The following is a 6,340-nucleotide window of genomic DNA, read 5'->3' on the forward strand; positions in this document are numbered from 1 at the left end:
TATATATATATATATATATATATATATAAGAGAACCCTATGTCCGCCTATGTGGCACCACCACAAGCAAGGATTCTCTTTAAATTTATTTTATTTCCAAAATTATTCTTCCTCTTTAATGAAAAGTTGTGACTTTTATGAAAAGATTTAATTTTTTTCATGAAAAGTTGCAACTTTTATGAAAAGTTGTGATTTTTACAAAGAGTTGTGACTTTTGTGAAGAATTGTGACTTTTACGAAATGTTGTACCTTTTCCAAGGGTTGTAACTTTTCTAAAAGAGTTAGTACCTTTCCGATAAAGCACAATAATTATTTTCTTACAATACCCTTTTTTGTCCATAAATAGGGAACTACATTGTGCATTCAGTGGGCTCGATCTTTATTCATTATGTTTCATTCTAATGTTGCATATCCCGGTACCTTTTTTATAATCATTAGTTTCTGCTTATTTTATTAATTGTTGTTTTTGCGTGTATGCTTTAAACTTAGTTGTTTATGTCTATGCAAAGTTATTGTTATAAGTATTTGTTAGTACATATTAAATAACAAATACCAATTAATTGTTCAAGCAAGTTTTCTCTACTAAAATTGTTGAAAGTACATTAAAAAAAGCTCTTTCAAATCATAGATATCTTCATCAACAACTTTATTCCTTCACATAAAAGGATGAGATTTTGTGTTCTTAAGAAACCCTCTGATAGTTAATTACTTTGCATGCCCATATTTGGTTGTTTTTATGTTGTTATATATTCTTACGGATTTTTATCACTGCATATTATGAGTACTTTAAGGATTGAAAGTTGATTGAAGTGAGTCAATTTTTTGAGGTATCTTAATTCAAAAAAATAGGAACTTTTCTGGTTAGATTGATTTTTTATCATTGTTGAATATCCCATAGTTTAATCCCTTCAAGGTATGTTTTTCTTCATTATTTATTCGTCTCCTTACAATTGTATTGATTCTTTTGTTTGACATGTATAATCTTACTATGATTAAGATTTTCGTCCTTTTAGTGTTTTCCTTTTTTTTATTTTATTAGGATCTTGTAAATATTTTTGTTCTAAGTTAGGATTTTTTTTTATAAAGATAATTTGAAGAATATGAAACAAAACCTACTATAAATAAAAGTAATATCTTGATCTACAATAGATATGTCTATTAAAATAGATTTGTTGTCGTTCATGTCCCAAGTCATTGCCGAGCATTTGATTTATCTAGGTTAGACTCATTATTAATTTTTTAATGTTTGATAATGTTTCTTTAACATGAGTCTACAATGCAATATTTTAATCTATTTGTACTTTAATAATGCAACAATCATACATAATATTCTTGAAAAAGTGATAAGTTAAGTTGATGAAGAATCAAGAAGGGTCTTTCGCAGTTTAATGAAGAATGAATATCTTTAACGGTCAATAATATAATTTTGTTGTTGTTCCAAATTTATTTTTCTTCTTCTATATGTTTTCGTTAGAGTAACAAATTAATAATAATGAAAAGTTGTGAACATTTGACCTCACACAAGTAGGATGTCTCTAAAACAAATTATTTATGTTGTTGCAGTGCACAATTTTTAACAATCTTAATTTATTTATAACTAATATTTATTATCAAAAATTTTCACATAAATATATTAACACAAGGAGTTATTATAACCATAAAATTATAACATTCTATATTTTCATATACAAAAAAAAAAAGTGATGTTTAATTGTTGCATGAATATATCAATCAATTTTAACAACACAATCATAATATGGTAAATTATGTAAAGATAAAAATAATTAGATATCAAGATATTTTTAATAATTAATTATGTATTTCTAATTTTTGAGATATGTGATAGTGTCAAATCATTTAGTTTCTCTAGAAATTTTCTAAGACCTAAAATAATTTACTTTTTCTTTCCTTATTAAAGCGATTATTGGAAAGCTTGTTCAAATAGTTAGAATGATAACTTAGCGAAGCGTGGGTAAATTACCTAGTTCTAGAATAAGTAATGATCAAAAGACGCTCATGATAGAAAGGAATCGTTCGAAAAAGGAGTGAAAATTACTCATTAATTAGGCGAATCCACATCGAAATGGGAGAAGAAAGTTGGGGACCTTGTAAGAACAAGGCCAAAACAACCTTTGAGACACCGTTTTGAGTTAAAATCCGAGGGACTAATCCATGCAGTCCTACCCCCAAAAAGGACAATACTTCAACAATTGGACCGGAGCTGTTACAATTGAGCCCCAACGTTGAGGTCTAGGCAATAGACCATGCGTGATATATGAATGAAACATATGTCACATGTTCGAAACTATTGGAGACAAAATGCATGATATTGTTTAAGAAAAAAGGGGGGATAGAGATAGGGACGATCCCACTATCCAATAATAAGCAAAAAAAGGGGAGAGGGACGATCCCACAATCCATTGATCTTTGAATGGTGTGTCAGTTGGCCTTCTAGGAATTTCTTGTTATAAAAATAAAGAAAAGAAAGATTTGAAAACTTCTATCGCTATGAAAAGTAGTTCATACATATCAGATGCTAATTCACAAACTTATATAGAACTTTAAAACAAGAAGATTATACTAACGCATCAAGTAAATGAAAGTAAACCTCCAAATTATGGAAATATGTGAGATTATGTATATTGAGCAATGTTATACGCACTTATAATAGCTAAAGCACCCAAGCTAGCTATGTCTTTATTGTTAGGATTATTTTCTTATCTAATGCATAGTAACAATCTTTTGTCATATCACCATAATGTATTGCCTCCGCTTGTAACTGGGGATTGATAGGATCAAGCATACATTCCCAATCACTTCGACCATGAATATTTTTCCATTATATCCTAATTTTGTCTCTCCATCGTCGTAGCTTTGTTGTTTTCCTTCAAGTTATCTCTGGTATAATTAACCACAAGTTATTCTACGATATAACCTTGATTTTTGAAGGGTAATTTGTACTTGTTGTTGGGATTTAGCAAGTGTGAATGGGAAAAGAAAAGAGAGAATATGAAAAGTGAGGGAATTACTTTGGAGGGAAAATGAAAAGTCATTTGCAAAGTGCAAATGAAAAGTCATTTCTCCCATATCGGCAAAAGAAAGGAAAATTGTTGTCTTTATAGAAGGAAACACTTCCATTACTTCTAAAAGAGCTAAGAAGAAGATGCCCCCTCGCGCCTTCGTCGTCGCTCGCTCGGCTTCGGCTTCGCATTCGGATTTGGATTTGGATTTGGATTTGGCAAATGAGGTGATTGATTGATAAATTTTTTGGACAAAATTTATTTAATCAGTTTTTGTTAAATCAAATAAATCCTATTAAAATTATCTCTTATAAATTTGCAGGTAACGGTAACATTTCGAAAAGTTGTTACTATTTCCGAAAATTCGTTAATTTCCAAGAAGTCGTTATTTTCCTAACTGACACAATTTTCCGAAATGTTGTTATTTTTTCCAAAAGACACAACTTTCTGGATAAAATGGCTCTGAACAGATTTCACTGAACAGACATGTTCCTTGCTGAAAATGGCTATAAAAGGAAGTCAATTTTTGATTTTTTAAAACACTAAAAAAATTTCATTCACTGTATTTATTTTTCTCTCAAATAAAATCAAAGTGTCGATCGACTGAGTCTGTGTGACTTGTTGCTGTTCTTAAGTTCGTTGAAGTTAAAGAAGTTTGAGGTACCGCTATTTCTTTAACAGGTTTAATCCGTTTTATCTTGGGAGAAATTAATTCATAACCTTGGGTACAGTGAGGGGATTAAATTTCTTAAGGACACACAGTAGTTTCTGTGGACTCGGATTAATTCTTGTATTTTATATTTTTTCTGCTTCATCTTATTTCTGTTTCTGTTTATTAACCTTATAAATACAGGTTATTGTAAGAATAACAATCTTAAGAAATTTAACAGTTTCTGTATTTGAGGTTTCTGGAGATTAAAACCTTTATGGTTTTCTACTCTGCTTGAATTTTTAAAATTCATTCGATTAACGATTAAAAGAACATAAAAACTTTATCGTTAAATCAGAAACAGTTTGTGTAAAGATTTGTTCTTTACTGTTAGTATTTCAAATACTTAACTTATCTGCCATTTGTGATAGAGAAAAAAAATGACTAATTCAAGTCAAACAAATGCTGGAACAGTAAGTGCTGCAACAACATCAGTTGCACATAATCGTTCAAATGCTGCCTTAGCGCCGGCTGAGAAACCTGCAAAGTTTTCTGGAGTCGACTTTAAGAGATGGCAGCAAAAGATGTTCTTCTATCTCACCACATTGAGTTTGCAGAAGTTCATTAATGAGAATGTTCCTGTTATGTCAGATGAAACTCCGGCTGATGAACGATTCTTGGTAACAGAAGCATGGACACACTCAGATTTTTTGTGTAAAAATTATATTTTGAGTGGTCTGCAAGATGATCTGTACAATGTGTACAGCAATGCCAAAACCTCAAAAGAACTCTGGGATGCTTTAGAAAAGAAGTACAAAACAGAAGATGCCGGAATGAAGAAATTCATTGTGGCAAAATTTCTGGACTATAAGATGATAGACAGTAGGAGTGTCGTCACCCAAGTTCAAGAATTGCAGGTCATAATCCATGATCTCCTTGCTGAATGTTTAAATTTATTTAATACCTATGTTAAAAATATTAAGTTTTCCCTTAATACTCACATAACCTTTAATGTAGGATTGATTGCGAATGATGCTTTTCAAGTGGCTGCAATTATTGAAAAGTTACCTCCATTGTGGAAGGACTTTAAAAACTACTTGAAACACAAACGCAAGGAGATGACTGTTGAAGATCTCATAGTAAGGTTGAGAATCGAAGAGGATAATAAGGCTGCAGAAAAGAGGTCACGTGGTAATTCAGCAATATCTGGAGTAAATTTTGTTGAAGAAGATCCCACAAAATTAAAGAAAAGAAAGAAAGCATCTGGTCCAAAAAGCAATCCTCCTAAGAAGAAATTCAATGGAAACTGCTTTAATTGTGGTAAACATGGTCATAGGGCTAATGAATGCCGGGGTCCTAAGAAGGACAAGAAAAAGAAGGATCAAGCAAACTTGGCTGAATCCAAAGGAGAAATGGACGATCTCTGTGCAATGCTTTCAGAATGTAACTTGGTTGGAAATCCAAGAGAATGGTGGATAGATTCTGGTGCCTCATGCCATGTTTGTGCCAACAAAGAATTATTTTCATCATATACTCCAGCACTTACAGATGAAAATTTTTTTATGGCAAATTCCGCTGTTGCAAAGGTGGAAGGAACTGGAAAAGTCCTATTAAAGATGACATCAGGCAAGGTGGTGACTTTGAATAGGGTCTCATATGTTCCAGAATTGAGAAAGAATTTAGTTTCAATTCCAGTTCTGACCAAGAATGGATTTAAATGTGTATTTGTTTCTGATAAAGTCGTAGTAAGCAAAAATGATATGTATGTAGGAAAAGGCTACCTTTGTGATGGTCTTTTCAAACTCAATGTAATTGCAGTTCATATGAATAAAGATTTTGCTTCTTCTTATTTGCTTGAGTCTAAATGTTTATGGCATGAACGTTTGGGACACGTTAATAACAAAACCTTGCGAAAACTGATAAGCTTAAATATTTTGCCAAAATTTGAGTGCAATAAATCAAAATGTCAAATTTGTGTTGAATCTAAGTATGCTAAGCATTCTTATAAATCTGTTGAAAGGAAATCAAATCCTTTAGAATTGATTTACACTGATATTTGTGACATGAAGTCAACACCATCACATGGTGGGAAAGAGTATTTCATAACTTTTATTGACGATTGCACTAGATATTGTTATGTCTATTTGCTAAATAGTAAGGATGAAGCAATAGATGCATTTAGGCAATATAAAACTGAAGTTGAAAATCAGTTAGATAAAAAGATCAAAATGATCAGAAGTGATAGAGGTGGAGAATATGAATCTCCATTTGCAGAAATATGTTTAGAAAATGGAATTATCCATAAAACTACTGCTCCCTACACTCCTCAGTCTAATGGAATTGCAGAAAGAAAAAACAGAACTTTAAAAGAAATGATGAACGCATTACTTATAAGTTAAGGTTTACCACAGAACTTGTGGGGGGAAGCTATCCTTACAGCAAATCAGATACTTAACAGAGTGCCTCACTGAAAGACAAATGTAATTCCATATGAGAAATGGAAAGGTAGAAAACCCAATTTGAAATATTTCAAAGTGTGGGGGTGTCTAGCCAAAGTTCAAGTTCCTATACCTAAGAGGGTAAAAATAGGACCTAAGATTGTGGATTGGGTATTCATTGGATATGCCACAAACAGTAAGGCATGTCGATTTTTGGTTCATAAGTCCGAACAT

The sequence above is a fragment of the Solanum pennellii genome, chromosome 1, assembly GCF_001406875.1.
Source record: "Solanum pennellii chromosome 1, SPENNV200".
Taxonomy (NCBI): Eukaryota; Viridiplantae; Streptophyta; class Magnoliopsida; order Solanales; family Solanaceae; genus Solanum; species Solanum pennellii.